The sequence below is a fragment of the Cricetulus griseus genome, chromosome 6, assembly GCF_003668045.3.
Source record: "Cricetulus griseus strain 17A/GY chromosome 6, alternate assembly CriGri-PICRH-1.0, whole genome shotgun sequence".
NCBI classification, from domain to species: domain Eukaryota; kingdom Metazoa; phylum Chordata; class Mammalia; order Rodentia; family Cricetidae; genus Cricetulus; species Cricetulus griseus.
The window spans coordinates 15,852,023-15,871,180 of record NC_048599.1 but is presented as its reverse complement, the minus strand read 5'-3'; the positions used below and the strand labels follow the sequence as shown (position 1 = coordinate 15,871,180).

The following is a 19,158-nucleotide window of genomic DNA, read 5'->3' as shown; positions in this document are numbered from 1 at the left end:
CCTGAGCTATATAATGAGTTCTAGGTCGGGCTGCTGAGGGAGAAGAGACAGGGATTGATTGGTTCACCCGCCCTCCTCCACAGTGGAACTGATCACTTTTCAGGGTTTCTTGAACCCATGTTCTCGGGCCGTGGTCACACTGGCACAAAATAAATTCTTATTTCCTTTAAAAAAGGAGGACCATGATTTTACATCAACAACTCAGAATTGGTGACCCTGGTATGAGGAGACTGACAAAACAAAAGCTCCCTGTTGTGATGTGATGGGTGTCTGGTCCAAAAGAATGCAAACTATGGTGCCTATTAGCATACCCAAAGCAGGCAGGCCTCCAGGCTCACCCAGTTCCTCAGGGTCTTCCCAGCGCCTCTCACCCCGCCCCCCACTCTCCAGCCACAGGCTTCCCTTCCTTCCCCAGCTTCTCAATCTGCTCTCTCTCTCTCTCTCTCTCTCTCTCTCTCTCTCTCTCTCTCTCTCTCTCCCTCTCCCTCCTTCCCTCTCTCGCTTTCTTCCTCCCTCTCTTGCTCTCCCTCCCCCTCCTTTCAAGGCCAGTTCGGTCTGCTGTCCATGTTCAGTCCACTACTTGTCTCCCTGTTCTAGACCCTTCCAGATGCCTCACTCCTTCATATCTACCATAAAAACCTTCCCAGCCATGCTCATGCCCTCTTTTTCTTCAATGAGCACCATGAAATGCTATAGGATATGGTTTCAGCAAAAGTGTATTCAAGGGCTGGGGATTGTAGCTCAGTTGATAGAGTAGTTGGCCCTGAGTTTGAACCCCACCACCACATAAGCCAGACCTGGTGACTTACACCTATGATAGCATTGCTTGGTCTGTTGAGGCAAGAAGATCAGAAGTTCAAGGTCAGGCCTGGTGTAGTGGTGCACACCTGATAGACAGAGGCAGAAATGACTTCGAGGCCAGTCTGGTCTACAGAGGGAGCTCTAAAATAGCGAGGGCTACATAGAGAGACCCTGTCTCAAAAAAAAAAAAAGAAAAAAAGTCATACAAGGGTGTCCTCTTCCATGTATAGAGTTTGAGGCCAGCCTCAGCTACATGAGACTTTACCTTTAAAAAAAAAAAAAGAAAGAAAGAAAAAAAGGGGGGGTCAGGAGGTCAAAAGAGACAGATGAGCAGTTAAGAGCAAGCACTGGCTGCTCTTCCAGAGGACTCAAGTCCAATGCCCAGCACCCATAAGACCTTCTGTAACTCCCCTTCCCAGGGTCTTTAACACCCTGTTCTGACCTCTGTGGGCACCAGGCACACACACACACACACACACACACACACACACACACACACACAGTGAACAGACATACATGCAGGCAAAACACATAAATTATAATAAAGTCATAAACCAAGGCACTCTCAAATACACTGGTGGAAACATCTCAGAATTCCTTGGTCAGATTGGCTAATTAATCTTTATTACTAGTTGACATAGGAGGGCCCAGCCCCTGTGGTGGTATTATCCCTAGGCAAGTGGGTCTGGACTATAAAAGAAATTTGGCTAGGCTGGGTGGTGGTAGCAACCCAAGCCTTTAATCCCAGCATTTAGGAGTCAGAGGCAGGGGAATCCATGTGAGTTTGAGGCCAGCCTGGTCTACAGAGTGAGTGCCAGGACAGGCTCCAAAGCTACACAGAGAAACCCTGTCTCAAAAAGTCAAAAGAAAAAAAGAAAGTTGGCTGAACACAAGCCAGAGAGAGCAAGCTTGCAAATAGCCTCTCTCCATGATCTATGATCTTTCAACTCCTGCCTTGAGCTCCTTTCCCTTTGCTGTAACTTGTAAACTGAAATTAACCCTTTTGTCCTCAAATTGCTTTTGGTCCTGGTGCTTATCACAACAACAAATCAAACTATGGAAGATAAGTTACAGCAAAAAGGAAAATCTATGCTCTTAGATCTGATGCTATCTGGTGACAGACTTGGCCTCTTAAGTTGGTGGGAGCTAGGAAGCCAAAGGCCTGTTAAGTTAATCACAGGATGCAAGGTCAGACACACAGGTGTGAGCAAGAAATGATAAAGATGACCCAAGGAAAAACCACCAGTAATTAGGCTCTGGGCCTTCGACATTCCAGTCTCCACAATCACTGACGTTCTCATCACTTAATCAGTCTTTCAAAAGGTTCAGTGGAAGGTGCCACCCTTTCAGGAACTATCATTCCAGATGCCCCAGACGATGAAGCATCATATTTTGTGCAGGCAGAAGCCAAATACTAATTTTTCCCTTATTGTTTGGATGGCTCATTCCTAGGATCTGATGGAGACAAGGCTAAGTAGCAGACAGGAAAGTATCTTCAGGAGACAGGATGGCTGGTAAAGCCATTAAAGGGACCATAGAACAGCATCGAAGTCTAGCCATTATGATCAAGGCTTGATTTATGTATTTTTTTTTCTGTCTTTGGCTAGCAGAAGTAATAAACTTAAGATAATAATAATTCAGAATATTAACCAGTGGTTCTCAACACGTAGGTCAAAAACCCTTTGGGTGCTGCGAATCAGATATTTACATTCTGATTCATAACAGTAGCAAAACTACAGTTATGACATAGCAATGAAATAATTTTATGAGCCGGGCATTAGTGGTGCACTCCTGTAATCCCAGCAGAGGCAGGTGGATCCCTGAGTTCAAGGCTAGTCTGATTAACCAGGACAGCCAGGGCTACACAGAGAAACAAAGAACAAACAAAGAATTTGTCTCAAAACAAACAAAGAATTCTTGTAGCTGGGTGTGGCTTTGAGGAGGCTGAGGCAGGGAGATCTTTAGGTTCCAGGCCATCCTGGACTACATAGTAATTTCTAAACCAGCATGGGATGAGACCCTGTCAGCAAAACACAAACATCAACAAAAATAAACAACAACAAAATAGCACAGTTTTACCAGGAGGAAAATGGGTTTCAATCCTGTACTTCTAGCTGCCTCCCTTTTGTCTACTCTGTAATTACCATCTCACATGGCATTTCACATTTCATGGAGGGGCAATTTTGATATTTCCCCCATCCTTTTACTATCTTTTTTTTTTTTTTGTATCAGCACAGACAGAGGAGGGGGAGCCTAAATTGATTATGAGGGAGAAGACAATCTTCAATAATATTCAAGCCTACTGATCTGATTTCCTTTTTTCTTTTCTTTTCTTTTCTTTTTTTTTTTTTTTTTGAGACAGGGTTTCTCTGTGAAGCTTTGGAGCCTATCCTGGCACTCGCTCTGGAGACCAGGCTGGCCTCAAACTCACAGAGATCTGCACGCCTCTTCCTCCCGAGTGCTGGGATTAAAGGTGTGTGCCACCAACGCCCAGCCTCTCTTCTTTTAATGTTCATTCATTTTTACTTTATGTATATGCACTGTATGCATCCCAGGTGTCTAAGGGGCCAGAGGAGTTTGGATTGTGGAACCAGAGTTACAGGAGATTGTGAGCCAACATGAAGATTCTGGGAAAACAACTGAAGTCCTCCTCAAGATAATAAGTAAAGGGGTTAAACCCTCCCAATTTTTACAAAAGAATTTAAATTGCAGCTCTCTGAGAAAGGCAAAACAGGTGTCTTTTCCAACAAGGGGCCCTTTATCTACAAGGCCCTTATATTCAGGGTCGAGGGAGAGAACTAATAGAGAGCCTAAGTCAGCCTCACAGTATCTCAAGGACAAACCCAGCAGCCTTCTTCTGGGACACATCCAAGCTTGTACAGATGTGTCCAAAAATGATAACATTAAACCTCAGCCAATTTAAAAACTACTAATGTAACTGCTGCTTGCTTAACCAAGTATGTAGCTGTCCCTGAAACTCCCCTTAGCTGTGCTTAAAGGAGCCTGCATGTTCCTCTCGGGGTTGTTGCCATTTTGTACAGGTGAATGACCCCGCATGCATGCTGGCATAATAAACACTCTTTGTTGTTATATACTATTTCAGTCTGGGGTCTTCCTTCACCGTTTCCTCAGATCCTATATAAAAATACTCTTATTCACTGAGCTATCTCTCCAATCTCGGCCCACCCCACCCCCATTTTCCTGTGTAATAGCCCTAACTGTCCTGTAACTCTCTTTGTAGACCACGCTGGTCTCAAACTCACAGGGCATGTGCCACCATGCCCTGCTCTTTTTTGTTTTGTTTTGTTTTTTGAGACAGGGTCTCATCATTTAGTCTTGAATTGCCTGGAACTTACCATGTAGAATAGATGTGCTTTGAACTCCCTGGAATCCTCCCACTTATGCCTCCCCTGTGCTGGGATTACAGGCTTGGGACATGCTGCCCAGCTCAAGCCTAGTAATTTCTAACCACCTAGCAAGACCACATGTTTGTCCAAGATTACATGCCTTGTAGGCTGTATACGCCAACCTTTTCCATGGTTCCTCATGTTAATTAAGTCTCAAAGTTCCTGTCATCCAGAAGAAGATAGACTTGGGGTCACTGTACCCCTTTATCTAAGCTTACCAATGTGCCATATAATCCTCTTTCTAAGTTACTTTTCTGTTGGTGTGATAAGACCAAGACCAAGGCAACTTATAGACAAAAGTAGTCGTGTAAGGGGTTAGAGTCCATACTCATCATGAGCGTGTTGTGCCCCAGTCACAAGGATCCCCAAAGAGACCAGGGAGACAGACCACCCACCTGTTAGACCCCCAAAAACTCAAGTATCTGGGGTCCCAGGCCATGTTCAAGGTCACCCCAATCACCAGGTGGATTCGAGAGCTTGCAGCAAACTGCACAAGGCTTTATTGTAATTTAACGAGCTAACCCCATGTTAGCTCGGATCTTTCACCCACCCGCCACGGCGGATGGCTAGCAAAAGATGGCTCCTAGGGCCTCCCAAGAGATCTTATAGGACAGCGTAAGGGGAGTGTCTAGGGGTATGCACAGGCTCACAATTGGTGTGCCTCCAGGCTTGGAGGGCTTGCCCTGTGTTGATTGGTCAACTGGTTGTTATGGCCCATAGGCCCTCCCAGGGTGGTTGCTATGCTCTCTACGTCATTGCTGTGCGCTTGTCCGTAAAGCACACCCAGGGTCGTAAAGCATAGCGCCACCAGCTAACTTCTGATTGGTTCCTTGTCACGAGGCAGGCATCTGACTTTTTAGTGTCTAGGACAAGGTCATAGAAGCAGGTGTTCGGCTGTTATGGCTGCCAAAAGGGAAGCTGGTCCCTTCACACCATGCCTATCCTACAGGGGGTGGGGGGAGGAACCCTGTCTAGCAAGCTGACAAAGCAGCCTCAAGAGGGGGTGAAGTTCCCTGTCTACTGCTAGGTTTTAAAGACAAAAGTTACAGAATTACATCTGTAGGTACTGGTTGGTTTCTGATTAGTTGACATTTGGGAACAATTAGGAGAATTTCTCAAAGTCATATTTTGGCATGAAATACCTGTGTACCAATTATTTTCATTGGTCAGTGCTGAGAGGGAGCTTTCTGTGGTTTCTATGGCTTTGCCTTGTTACTTGCAGGTGGCCTGTTGTACATAATACTAATAGTTTTCAGAACTATATCCTAGAGACTACAGGGGAGGTTTTGGTCTTCCCTGGAGTTTCTTTTGTGGCCAAACAGTTCCCAGGAACCCAGTACCTAGGAGGCCAGAGGATCTAGAGTTTCCTTGTGTCAGAGGCCTATGTGTCTTCTGTAGCCTGTCATGGCTGCTAAAGCAGGGGGCTGAATGAGGGTCTGGTCCCTTTATTTCTAAGTTATTAGAAGTGAAGCCTTTGAGTTTAGTTTTCCCCTTTCAGAGGGCAGGCATTACAGCAGGCGGAGAGGGAGTCATGACACTGGAGCAGTATATAGTCTGATGCACATTGCAGGCAGGGTGGAGGCCGGGAAGGGAGGGGAGGGGAGGGGAGGAGAGGAGAGGAGAGGAGAGGAGAGGAGAGGAGAGGAGAGGAGGAGGGAGGGAGGGAGGAGAAGAGGAAGAGGGAACTAACTGGGAATCCTGTGGGCTTTTGAACTGTCAAAGCCCCATCCTCCAGTACCACACCTCCTCCAACAAGGCCACGCCTCCTAGTCTTTCCTGGGGACCAAGCATTCGATTATATGAGCCCATAGGGGCTATTTTCATTCAAACCACCACACCCTCTTCTGCTTTTCATTGCTACTTGTCTATTTGCGTACTGGCACCTGCTGCTGAGCCTAGTTAGCTAGAACTCCCACAATTCCACACTTTGGCTTTTGCCCTAAACAGTTAACCACCCACAGTTCTTTCATTCACCGTGTGTGAGTGTGTGTGTGTGTGTGTGTGTGTGTGTGTGTGTGTGTGGGTGGGTGTGGGGTGGGTGGGAAGGGGTGTATGTGTCCATGAATGCATAAGTGTTTGCCGCCCCCCGCCATAGGGTTTCTCTGTGTAACCCTGGCTGTCCTGGAACTCACTCTGTAGATCAGGCTGGCCTAGAACTCAGAGATCCACCGGCCTCTGCCTTCTACATTAATGCTATGCTGGAATTAAAGGCATGTGCCATCAGGCCCAGCAACCCCTTCTACTTTCTTTCTAATTTTTTTTTTTTTTTTAATTTTTCAAGACAGGGTTTCTCTGTGGCTTTGGAGGCTGTCATTGTACACCAGGCTGGTCTCGAACTCACAGAGATCCACCTGCCTCTGCCTTCTGAGTGCTGGGATTAAAGTTTTATGCCACCACTGTCTGGCCCCCTTCTTCTTTCAAGTCTTTGTTTTTCTAAATAGCTTTCAAATTTGTTTATGTGTGTGCATGTATATACAGAGTTGCCATTTCACATGCGCCATCCATTGTGTTTTTTGAGACAGGGTCTGTTACTGGGATGGGGACTTACCAGTTGGGCTAGGCTGGCTGGCTGTCAAGATACAGAGATCCCCCTGTCTCTGTGTCCCCTGCACTAGGATTATAAGAAAGTGGCACACCACTCAGCTTTTTACATGGCTGCTGGAGATCTGAACTCAGGTCCTGGAGCTTTCAAGACAAGTACTTTACCAACTGAGCTATCTCCTCAGCCCATCTATTTTTTTTTTTAATCTAGATTATCCTAAACTTTTATCGTGGTTTTCTTGTCCTATTGAGCATCCTTAGACCAAGTGGATCAGTGCTTTTAACAGTCTCTAATCCTTCTTATCCCCAGGCTTTCTCCAAATGAGAGTTCTTAAGTCACAATACCCAGCTATACCTCCCAATAAAATATGTTGTTTTACAGTCCTTGATCAAGTTCGAAGGTTAGCACTTCTGTGAGAATGTGACAGCCAGCCCTAACCTGATCACTGTGTTATTGCATGCCTAGGAAGAAACCACTCTATCCCAGTCATTACTGACTCTTTCTGTTTTCCTGGGTGGTCTGGTTTGAGTGATAATTTAAACAGGACTCCCCTGTGATGGCTAAGGAACCTTTTTTTCTTTTATCTTTTTTTTTTTTTTGAAACAGGGTTTCTCTGTACAGCTTTGGAGCCTATCCTGGTACTCCCTCTGTATACCATGCTGGCCTTGAACTCACAGAAATCCGCCTGCCTCTACCTCCCAAGTGCTGGGATTAAAGGCTTGTGCCACCAAGCCACTAAAGCCTGGCAATGGCTAAGGAATTTAACCCAGTACTAGCCACCTCTAATAGCTGTTGACTTTTGTCTTGAAATACCTGTGAGATCCTGGTAGCCTACAGGTGTTAGATGAGATAAGAAGAAAAATGGTGTCATTGTTGTGAAGTAATTAGCCACTTTGTTCTGGCTTTTGCAAACCCACTTATGGCTCTGGAACTGGGATGAGATGGTCTCTTTATCTCTATACAATGGGGATGGCAAACTACCGAGGGGAATGAAGCCATTTTCTCATCCAGATGTGGGATCCTGTCTCAAAACAAAAACAAAAATCCTCCAGCACAATTGACACTCTTTTATATAGAAATGTTTCAAAATAATAATTTTAAAATAGCAATGGATCATGCTAAAGTTCTAAGGTATATACCTTTGAATGTAGCGTTTTTCTTTACCAGCTGTACCATGCAATTTCCTAGGGCTCTCACAAAAATCTTATTTAGGGTAGAAGGCATGTCCTACCTGCCTTGAGCGACCTTTTCGACCCATGCTTTACCTAATCAGATTGCAAGCCTATCCAAAGGTACCTTTGGAGCCACCTTATCTCACTTATAAAGAAAAAAGATTGCTTAACAGCCCTTGCAAGATGTAACTTCAGAAGCCACTAAAATTGTAGAGTTATAGTTCAGTCACTCAAGTGTGATGACTCTTGCTGGGGAGCTCACATCCACACCTATCCTTTCCTCGGGTGCCTCTATATTAACCCCCATGCTTAAATTGATGTTAAAATCTCTTCTTGAGCCGGGCGTCAGTGGTGGTGGTGGTGTTGGTGGTGCACGCCTTTAATCCCAGCACTGGGGAGGCAGAGGCGGGTGGATCTCTGTGAGTTTGAGGCCAGTCTGGTCTACAGAGCTAGTTCCAGGACAGCCTCCAAATCTACACAGAGAAACCCTGTCTCACAAAAACCCAAAATAAATAAATAAGTAAATAATATCTTCTTGCTAGGCAGTGGTGGCGCATGCCTTTAGTACCAGCACTTGGGAGGCAGAGGCAGGTGGATATTTGTGAGTTCAGGGCCAGCCTGGTCTACAGATGGAGTTCCAGGACAACCAGAGCAACACAGGGAAAGCCTGTCTCAAAAAACCAACCAACCAACCAAACAAACAAACAAACAACAAAACAACAACAAAAGCTTCTTCCTAATAAATTCCAACTATGCTTCATATTGGCTCCTGAAATTCTTTTCTGTGAACCCAAGAATCCTGGCTTTACCTGAGTAGAGGTCTCTGAGAAGAACTCTTCGGGCAGCTGCAGAAGACAACATTGAGCTGTGTCTCCAGCCTTTGCCTTGGCATTATGAATATGTATGTAAACACATGTAGGCCGGCATACACACATCTATCATCTAGCACTCCAAACACATGGTGCTGTACATTTAACTTATTCATCGGGTAAGTATTTACTAAGCTTTTACCGTGTGCTGGGCACTGTTCCCGGGGATAGATAGCAAACATTAGGGAACAATGTGCCTGTCCTTAAAGGAAAGTGTGCTCTAGTGGGAAGAAAGTAGCAATAAACAAATGTATAGTAAAACCGTCAGACACTGGATAACAGCAGTGAGGAAGAAGAGAGAATACAGATAGAGTTTGTGGGGAATCTTTAATTTAAAGATAATCAGCTCAGGTATTTTTGGTCATGGGATATAAGTGCAGAGGTACAAAGTTAGGAGACAAACCATAGGGATATCTGGAGGCAAGGATCTGGATACAGTGCAGCAAAAGTAAATGCCTTGAGACAGAAGTCTGCTTGACTTAAAAAGAAAAAAAAAACAAAAAACAAAAAACCCACAAAGTCAAGTGTTGGGGGCAAATCATTGGTAGAGTGTTTGCATAGCATGTGCAAAGTCCTAGGTTTGATCAACGTTGCAAAAATAAATCAAAGGCTGGGAATGAGGTTGGATGTGGCGGCATAGGCCTTTAATCCCACAACTCCAGAGGCAAAGGCAAAAGCAGAGGCAGACAGATCTCTGTCATTTCAGGACAGCCTAGTCTACATATAGAGTTCCAGAATAGTGAGGGCTTTATAAAGACCATGTTCCCCATCACTCCCTCCCCCAAAAGGAGAATCAATAACAGGACTACTTGAGGGAATAGGATGAAAGACTTAAAAATTAGCAAAGAAATAGCCCAGAAACTGACCAAGGCTACTACTATGACTTAGTGCCTGGAATTTACCAGCCACCAGCAATTACTCCCTTACAAGGCCATAAGAACTGGGTACCAAGAATTCCCAGATGGCCACCCTCCCCTAGGGGCTCATGAAGGAAACAGATTGCCCCACTGGCCAATGTGTCAATCATTAACAATTAAGGGTCCCTGTGAAACAAAGAGATAGCTACCATTAGTTAGCACATCCTGAGGTCTGCAGGTTTTACAACTGGTGTGGTCAGGAGGCTATCTGATTCCCAGGCCTCCCCTCAAGACAAAGGGCTTCCTAGGAACCCATGATTCTGGTCTTGTATTGGTGACAGAGAGTCAAGGCCCCTCCCTAAGCTTATGGTTTTTGCCTTTAAAAACGCCTGAGCCTGGGGGACCAGGCTGCTCTCTAGCCTGCATGCTGAGAGAGCCCGTTTGTACAAACGTCTACCTTTCATTAAAGCCTCTTGCTGTTTGCATCAAGTTTCTGCCTCCTCTCTGGTGGTTGGGGTGGCCGAAGTCCTGGGAAAAGATTCTGGAGGCCTGAGCTTCTCGGGGTCTTACAAGGAGATCTTATTACACCGAAAGCTTAAAGATAGGTAGGTCTACACATAAACTGTGTCCAGAGCTGTAGCTACTTTGGATCCTATTATTTTAGGCAGAGTTTGGACTTTTGAAGCAGGATCTCTCTCTAGCCCAGGTAGTGGTGGAACTCTCTGTAGAGCCTAGACTTGTCCTGTACTCTCAGTGCTCCTCTTACCTCAGCTTTCCCAGTGTTGGGATTACAAGTGTGAACCACCATACCTAGTTTGATTCTCTTAATTCTTTTTATGAATGTACCTATCTTATGGATGTACAACCTTTTATTTGTTCAATATCCTAGCAATGCACATTTCGTCTCAACTCTTGCTTTTAAGAACAATGGAGCTTGTGACAGCCAGCCCTAACCTGATGGCACTGTTATTGCTTGCCAAGGAAAAAACCATTCTACCCTAGTCGTTAATGACCCTCCTTTCTGGTTTCCAAAGTAGTCTGTTTTTTTTTTTTTTTTTTTTTTAAAAGATTTTATTTATTTATTATGTATACAACATTCTGCTTCCATGTGTATCTGCACATCAGAAGAGGGCACCAGATCTCATAATGGATGGTTGTGAGCCACCATGTGGTTGCTGGGAATTGAACTCAGGACCTTTGGAAGAGCAGTCGATGCTCTTAACCTCCGAGCCATCTCTCCAGCCCCCAAAGTGGTCTGTTTTGATATGACTTCCTGTGGTGGCTAAGGAACTTAACCCAGTACTGGGCACCTGTAATAGCTGTGACCTTTGTCCTGAAATGCCTGTGAGAGCCCAGTGGCCTGCAGGTGTCAGCCATGTGAGATAAGAAGAAACAGCGGATTACTGCTTATAATGGGGATGAGAAACAACCAACTGGAGTGAAGCCTTTCTCATCCAGCTGTGGATTCCACAGAGCACGAGATAACTGTGATGCCCACCTTTGATGTCCACCATTACAAACCCTTCCTTAGCCCCCTCTGGCCCGACAAGCTCCTGATTTGACTAGAAGGCTGTTGTCCTTCTGCTAGCAGTAAAATTAAATTCACTTACCCTAAATTCGAATTGAGTCTTAAGTCTTTGGTCTTTCCCAGTGGATTGGGACTCCACAACAGTTAAGAACATCTTTTGTGCTTAGGGTCCTATGATTCTGCAGATTTTCCCAGGAAGTATAATTGCTGATTACAAGTTATTTATTTCCCAGGCTGAAATTAATTCTAATCAAATTCTCACCCCCCACCAACTTTGTTCCCTATTTGCCACACCAGAGATTATAATAGAGAAATCTGTCACTACACATCAATTTCCTAGTCTTTATTTCCATTCAAGGCGCTGGGTGGTAGAACACTTGCCAAGCAGGCAAGAAGGTCCTAGGTTCTACTTCTTTCACCACCAATAAAGTTGGGAGGTAGAGGCAGGGTTCAAAGTCATTTGGAGGTCCATAATGAGTTGGAGGCTAGCCTGGGACACACGAATCCTTGTCCCGAAAAAAGAAAGAAAGCAAAATAAAGAAAGGAAGAAGAAAAAAAGAAAAATCGAAACCACAATCAATCAACCAAAGGCAACTGAAAAACAAACAAACAAATCTCATCTTATTACCAACCTAGCAAACTTGGGCCGAAGGGGCCCTCTACTCCACATACGGTCGCCTTTCGAGTGCCGAGGATGAACAGAGACACAAACAGCATCCGAGGCACAAGCCCTCCCCTCGAGCCTCGCTGTTCTCCACGCCCATCTTTCCCGGGGCCACCTCTCTGGGGAGCTAAGGTCCCAGCTTCAGGATAGCTTTCCTTCCTCCACCCACTCCTCGCGGGTGCCGAGCGCCTTCCCGGTCCTGCGTCCCTTCCCGGCCGCCGTAGCGCGAGCGACGCGGGAGTTCAGCAGCCGCGTCTCCTAGGCAACGGCTCGGCGGCGGGCAGCGGGCGCCAGGCGGCCCCGGGGAGGCGCTCGCGCCGGCGGCCGGGGCTCCGCGAGGCGACGAGGCGGCAGGTAAGCGGCGGCCGAGCGGGCGGGCGGGCGCGGCTCGGAGAAGAGAGGAGAGGAGAGGAGAGGAGCGGTCCGCCAGGCGGCCGGCGAGGGACGGGCCGCGAGGACGCGGAGAAGGACGGAGGGCTGCACTTTGTCCCCTGGGCCCGGTGCCCGCGACGAAGCCCTCTGACCCCGGCCGGGTTCGGGTGGGTGCGCTTTCGGCTTTTATTCTTACGCGTCCCTTGAGGCTCATTGGAAAGTTTTCTTTTTAAGTAACATTTTTTTTTAAAGGCTCCTTTTCTATGAGGGTTGGTCGTCGAGTAACTAGGAACTGCGTGTGTCGCTCCCCGGGGGGCCGTCGCGATTGGACTTAATCCTGCTTCAGTTTTCTCACCTGCTCAATGGGGATAATGATGACACCTGTCTTATAAGATGACCACAGAGTGTATTTATATATAAAATCCTCCATACGGGGGAGCTTTCCTTGTTGCTATTGCTACGAGGAACATCATTGAGGATTTATTGAGAACCAGGGCCTGGGCTGATCGCCAGCGGTTTAAAAAAAAAAAAAAAAAGTGAATGAGACATCTTGTCCTTAGGGAACTCCACTCCTGCCCGTAGGAAACAGACCTATATGGACAGGAACTTGGTGTAATTCGAGCTCCGGTTTTGCACGGACAGGAAACTGAGTCAGAGAGGACCCTTGTAGACCTTCCCGGGTGAGAGTGATGGTCCTAGGGAGATAACACAGGAAGGTCACTTCTGAAAGGAGATGTGGAAGCCTGCCGTTGTGTTGGCCAGGAGAGGAGGCTGGTGACATGCCCAGCGTTAGGAAGACAGTCCTGAGGAGACAACCTCCGACTTGTAGAGGATCTCCCAAGAATTTCAGGCAGGAAGAGAGTCTGAAAGGTAGAAGAACATCTACTTGATGTTTGAGATTAAGATTCTGCTCTTCCTGACAGACTTGTTTTTTTGGGGGGGGGTAGGGAGTAAAGTTTCAGTAAGTTACGATTTTATTTTTGGGGCCTTCAGGGGATTGCTTGTTTTATACATAGTTTTTTGGCACATCAGGCTAGTCTTGATGCTGTTATGTAGCTGAGGCTAGCCTTGAACTCCTAATCCTTGTGTGTCTACCTTATGAGTTCTAGGATACAGATGTGACCTGGCAGAGGACTTTAATCAGATGGGTATGCTTGATCAGAGGTACACCTCTCATCCTTTTTGTTCTCATCAATCTTATTTTTGTTGATTTTCCGAGACAAGGTTTCAGTGTGTACTTCTGGCTGTCCTGGAACTCACTCTGTGGACCAGGCTGTCCTTAAACTCAGAGATCCGCCTGCCTCTGCCTCCTGAGTGCTGGCATTAAAGGTGTGCACCACCACAGCCTGGCTTGAGGATCCCTCTTTGTGGTGCTGGAGGTGGAAGAGACCCTTGCCCATATTAAGCAGGTGTTCTGCCCCTGGACTATGTCCTTGGTCTTCTTAATGATTTTGTCTAACGCTGACTCCCTCCCAAAGGCTCCACCCCTCCCAAAGGCTCCATCCCTCCCAAAGGCTCCACCCCTCCCAAAGGCTCCACCCCTGGACGCTGCATTCAGATCATTCCCACTCTCTTCAGCTGCCGTCTCACAGTGGAGATGAAATTGCAGCACACAGTGACACATGCAAACCACAGCAAGTATGAGATGCCAGGCACTCCGAAGTACTGTAACGAGAAAGTTGGTCCTCATCGTGGCCGTTAGAGCTTAGGTAGGAAAATAATACCTCGTGATGGGAGGTATTATGGAGTACCTCTGGTCAGGGAGTAGGGTGAGTTAGCTCTGTCTGGAGAAACAGACAGGTGAGAATGGTAAAGGGACAGTATTTCAAACACATTCAAAAGCAGTGTTACAGAGCCCAGCATGGTGGCACCTGTCTGTCTTCCCAGCATTTGGGAGGTGGAGGCAGGAGGACCAAGAGTTTAAGCTCTGGCTATATACAAGTTCAAGGCTAGGCTGGGTTTCATGAAACCCTATTTCAACACATACATATACACACACACAAGTTCATTAGTTTGTTTTGAGACAGGGTCTCACTGTGTAGCCCTGTTTAGCCTGAAACTTGCTTTGTTGGCCAGGCTGGCCTAAAACCCACAGAGATTCATTCATCTGCCTCTGCCTTGGAGTGTACGATTAAAGACGAGCCACCACACTTGGCGGTATTATTTATAGTGGTGAAAGCTGCTCCCCACAACTGGAAGTGGGCTATCAGTACTGAGCAGTTGTGGTGGCTCACACTTGCAATCCTAGCACTCAGGAGGCTGAAGCAGGAGGAGCAGGAGTTTGAGGCCAGCCTGGGCTACATAGCCAGGCCTTGTCTCAGCAAACCTCCCCCCCCATAAAACAAAGCAAAGCAAATAATACTGAATAATAATGAGAGAGATTTAAAAAGGGCCCAGATCTGAAGGTTGCTGCTTTGTACACTCTCGGGAGAACCATTCTGGAAGAGGAAACCAAGAGAGTGGGTGGTAATGAAGGCCCAAGGCAGAGGTCAGCTTTGCTAGATTCCACTGAGGTGGCAAATAGAAGTTAAAGTAAGAATGCACCATCCGAATAACTAAGTTCCAGGGGTCACTAGGAACCTGACTGAGCAGATGTGGTGAAATGTCGGGGGTGGAATCTATAATGTCCTAGCTTGGAAAGGTTCGGTGTAATGTATCAGTGGGATGAGGTAAGAGTGGGATGTGAGAAGACAGAGTGTAGGCAGCTCCGAGAAGGGTGGCTGTGGAGGGAGGGAGGGAGGGAGGAGGCTGGAGCGACTGAGGAGTAAGGGAAGGGTGTTTTTTAGAGCACGAGAGAGCTTCAATGCAGTTGGCATAGAGCTGGTGGGAGGGTCGGGCAAGGGAGTGGAAGGGAAACTGATAGATAACACCATTTGCTCTGAAGTTAAGAGTGGGGCGGCTTAGGGGAGAGGTTATTGCTGGCAGAAGTGCACTAGCAGAGGGCAACAGACAGAGACAAAAGGCGTCAGTGTGGAGAGCAGGCCAGGCTCTCACTGTTGGCAGGCAGCAGGCCTTTTTGGATTAGTGTCATACTAAGCACTTCTCATGCACTAATCTCAATGTAACCTGTTCTGTTGGTGGGATGGATTGCTGGGGATTGAACTGGGGGCCTTGAGTGTTCTAGGCAAGCACTCTAAAGCCCTCAATAAAACAGTCTATAAAAACCTTGTGAGTCAGGACCTGTTATGATCTCAAGTAGAATGGATGAAAGCTATGGTAAAATGGTTACCTAATCTGTGTGTGTGTGTGTGTGTGTGTGTGTGTGTGTGTGTGTGTGTGTGTTTGTGTATGCATGCCTGTGTGTGCAGATGTGGTGTTCTGCACCTGTCTGTCCAAGTGTGGTGTTATCCTCTGTCACTCTCCATCTTGCACTGAACCTAGAGTTAGGCTGGTAACCAGTCAGCCTAAGGGAGTCCCTTTTCTCCATTCACCATTGTGTTGGAATTACAGGCATATACAGTCACACCTGTACTTTAAAAAATTATATGTATATGTGTGCCTGGGTGTTTGTATGTGTACCAAGTGCATATATGAGCCCTGGGTACTGGAGTTATGAGCCACCATGTGGGTGCCGGGAATCAAACCCGGGTCCTCAGTAATAGGTTAATAGTAGCAACTGCTCTTAACCTGAGCTATCTCTCAGTCCCACCCTCATCTTTTTATGTAGGTGCCAGGGATTCAAACTCAGGTCTGCATGATTGTGCAGCAAGTGTTCTTACTGACCATCTCCCTAGCCCACAGCTTTTTTACTCTTAGTCACTACCTACATGGTGTAATGCTGAGAAATTTCAAGAGATTAACTTAAATATATGTGGATATAATAAGATTAACTGAGCAAATAGCTACAAGAGAGAGAAAAGGCCATGCCCCCTTCTCTTTCTCCTTTTCTTTTCTTTCTTTCCTTTTATTTATTATTTTTTTCCAAGACAGGGTTTCTCTGTGTAACATCCCTGGCTGTCCTTGAACTCACTATGTAGAGCTGGCTGTATTCAAACTCACAGAGATCCGCCTGCCTCTGTCTCCGGAGTTCTGGGATTAAAAGTGTGTGTTACTACCATAAATCTTTTTTGTTCGTTTGTTTAAAAAAGAGAGACAGAGAGAGGGAGAGAGATAAGAAAAAAATTTCACAACCTGAGATCTGCTTGAGAGCACTCTGGCTGCCATGCTGGCATTTATCAATAACTCGACACTTCTAATTTCTGAAAGATGCAAGTCCAGCCTCTCCCTTTGTCCTCGAAGCAGCTCTGTGAGGTGGGCCAAGATCATTCTTTTTTTGTTTGTTTGTTTTGTTTTGTTTTTTTGTTTTTTGAGACAGGGTTTCTCTGTGTAGCTTTGGAGCCTATCCTGGCACTCTGGAGACCAGGCTAGCCTCTGCCTCCTGAGTGCTGGGATTAAAGGCATGCGCCACCAATGCTCGGCCAAGATCATTCTTTTTTCAGAGGGGAAACTAAAGGTGAGAGGATTTAGGAGACCCCTTCTGGTAGCTATGTCCTCTAAGTACTGGGGCATAAGACCTAAGCTTTTCTATTCAGTTCCTATGTCCTTCACCTCTCCCCACCTCCCTTCCCCTCTCCCTCCCTTCCTCCCTTCCTCCCTCCCTCCCTCCCCCCTCCTTTTCTTCAACTGAAGATTGAATCCAGGGCTAGTCAAATGATGTAATGCTGAGCAATAAATTCCCTCAGCCCTGGTCCCATGCTTCTTTTGAAACAGTCTCTAGCCCAGACTAATCATGAATTCCCACTAAGTAAGGGAAAATGACTTTGAACTTCTGAATCTACAGGTGTGTTCCACCATGCACAGGTTCCTGTGGTGTTGGGGATTACACTCAGGGCCTCAAGCATGCTATGCTAGACAAGCATTCTACCAACTGAACCATGCCCAAGCCCCTGTTCCTCAAAGACTTTTTGGAAACATATTACAAATACCTTTTAGAAAAAGGCACCTTGGGAATTGCAGTGGTACTGTCTTGCTCCTTTCAGTGGTTACAGATGCTCTACCAGGATTCCCAGCTTTTCTCTTCACATTGATTCGTGGAGAAACTGCTCAAAGATGGCAGCATCTGTGATTCTGTGTTCTACATAGAAGATGCAGTCAAGGGTGACTTTTTTTTTTTTTTTTTTTTTTTTTTTTAAAATCTTTGGCCAGGCATTGGTGGCTCACACCTTTAATCCTAGCACTCGGGAGGTAGAGGCAGGTGGATCTCTGTAAATTAGAGACCAGCCTGGTCTGGTCTATAAGAGCTAGTTCCAGGACAGCCTCCAAAGCTATACAGAAAAACCCTGTCTCAAAAAACAAACAAACAAACAAACAAACAAAAAAAACATTTGATTTATACTTTGACAGTTTCATAAATGTATACACTGTATCTTGATCCCCCTTTCCACTCCCTGATGTCCCCCAACGTGTTCCTTCCCACCTTGCTGTCTTACTTTATATGTTGACAATTTCATTAGTGTTGGCTGATGGGCTGTTGACTGATCTGGCTGCCTTGATTATTCAGGGCGTGTGCATTTATCTACAGCTGTAGTGAGTTCATGTTATATCCAGAAGACTGCACTTCACAATAGTCTGGCTCATATATTCTTTTCCCCCCATCTCTTCTGCAATGCTCCTCAAGCCTTGGGCACAGGGAGTGTGATACAGATGTCCCATTTAGGGCTCAGTACTCATGGTCACTTGTTCTCATCGTTTTGACAGTTAACTCCCTTCATTAATCACTTGCCTAGTACAGAAAGAAGCTCTGACTAAGGTTAAGAGCAACACAGACATATAGATAGAAATATTTAGAAGGCAGTTTGATAACATGAAAAAATTAGCAAAAATAAAAATAGTAGGTTCTTCTCTAAAGCTAATGATATTTGCAGCCGTGGTCTTTTGACCAGGTTTATAGTACCAGGCATGAAGTCTCTCCTGTGGGCCAGGCTTCAGATCCAAGCAGAAAGTGGTTGGTGACTTCCAAGAATTGTGCCACTATTGTACTGTGTTGGTGTTGTGGTTTGCAGGGTCTGGTGCTGGGTGAAATCATTACTATCTTTTCTTCTCCAGCAGCCTGAATAACACTGACTGGCAGTAGAAATCTAGAAAGACAAAGAATAGCAAGCACTCTTAACTGAGCATCTCCAGCCCCCTTAAAAGTCAATCGTAAAGAAAAATGTCAGCTGAGGAGACAGCTTAGTGGCTAAGAGTGCTTGCCTGGTAAGATTGAGGACCTTAGTGCAATCCCTAGCACCCAAGTAAAAGTTCGGTGTGGCCAAGTACATCTGTAATCTCCGCTCCAAGGGAGTGGAGAGAGAGAGGAGGAGATCATTGGGGCTTGTTGGCCAGCCAGTCAAGCTGCATCGGCATGTTCCAGGTTCAATGAAAGATCTTCTTAAACACACACACACACACACACACACACACACACACACACACACACACACACACACACACACACCCTGGCTTCTACAATGTGAGAGCTCCTATGTGTGCACACACACATTTACATATTCATGCACACACATGCATCTTCTCTAATCTCTGTTTTGATCCAAAAACCGCAGAAGAATTCCAACCCCCACCCAGAGAGCCACCATAATACCATGAAAGAGAATGGCTTTCCAGGCCTGATTTGCTAAATGCTTTTGCATTTAGCTCCCTTTCTTCTGGAGCCACTTACTGAATTTAAATAATGCTTAATATGTCAAAAGTTTAGATTGTCCTGGAGAGTTCTGTATAATGGAATTTCCTTCTTTTTCTGATTCTGTATCAGTTTGAACCCCCCCCCCCCAACAGGGTTTCTCTGTATTGTTTTGGAGCCTGTCATGGAACTGGTTCTGTAGACCAAGCTGGATTCCAACTCACAGAGATCCGAGTGCCTTTGCCTCCAGAGTGCTGGGATTAAAGGTGTGTGCCACCAATGCCCTGCTGAATTTTTCTTTTTATAGCATTTCTCTTGACTAGTCTC

At 46.0% G+C, this 19,158-nt stretch overlaps 1 protein-coding gene and 1 long non-coding RNA gene across 4 annotated transcripts in view; one reads left to right on the top strand and one right to left on the bottom strand.

Annotated features, from left to right (window-relative positions):
* Positions 1 to 11,498: 11,498 nt before the first annotated feature.
* On the bottom strand, positions 11,499 to 12,055 carry LOC113836497. The gene is made up of 2 exons (XR_003486798.2): positions 11,809 to 12,055; positions 11,499 to 11,682 (listed from the first exon to the last, which is right to left on the bottom strand). It is a non-coding gene; the product is annotated as an uncharacterized LOC113836497 (long non-coding RNA).
* An 11-nt stretch (positions 12,056 to 12,066) lies between these two features.
* Positions 12,067 to 19,158, top strand: part of Pkig (cAMP-dependent protein kinase inhibitor gamma) — a 70,342-nt gene continuing 63,250 nt past the window's right edge. Inside the window, exon 1 of one of the 3 annotated variants that reach the window (XM_027423486.2) lies at positions 12,067 to 12,194. The gene's annotated coding sequence lies outside the window, so the exon portion shown is untranslated. Of the gene's footprint in view, positions 12,195 to 12,268; positions 12,380 to 19,158 lie in introns of those variants that run through there. The other 2 variants (XM_035447023.1, XM_027423487.2) reach the window with 2 other exon arrangements.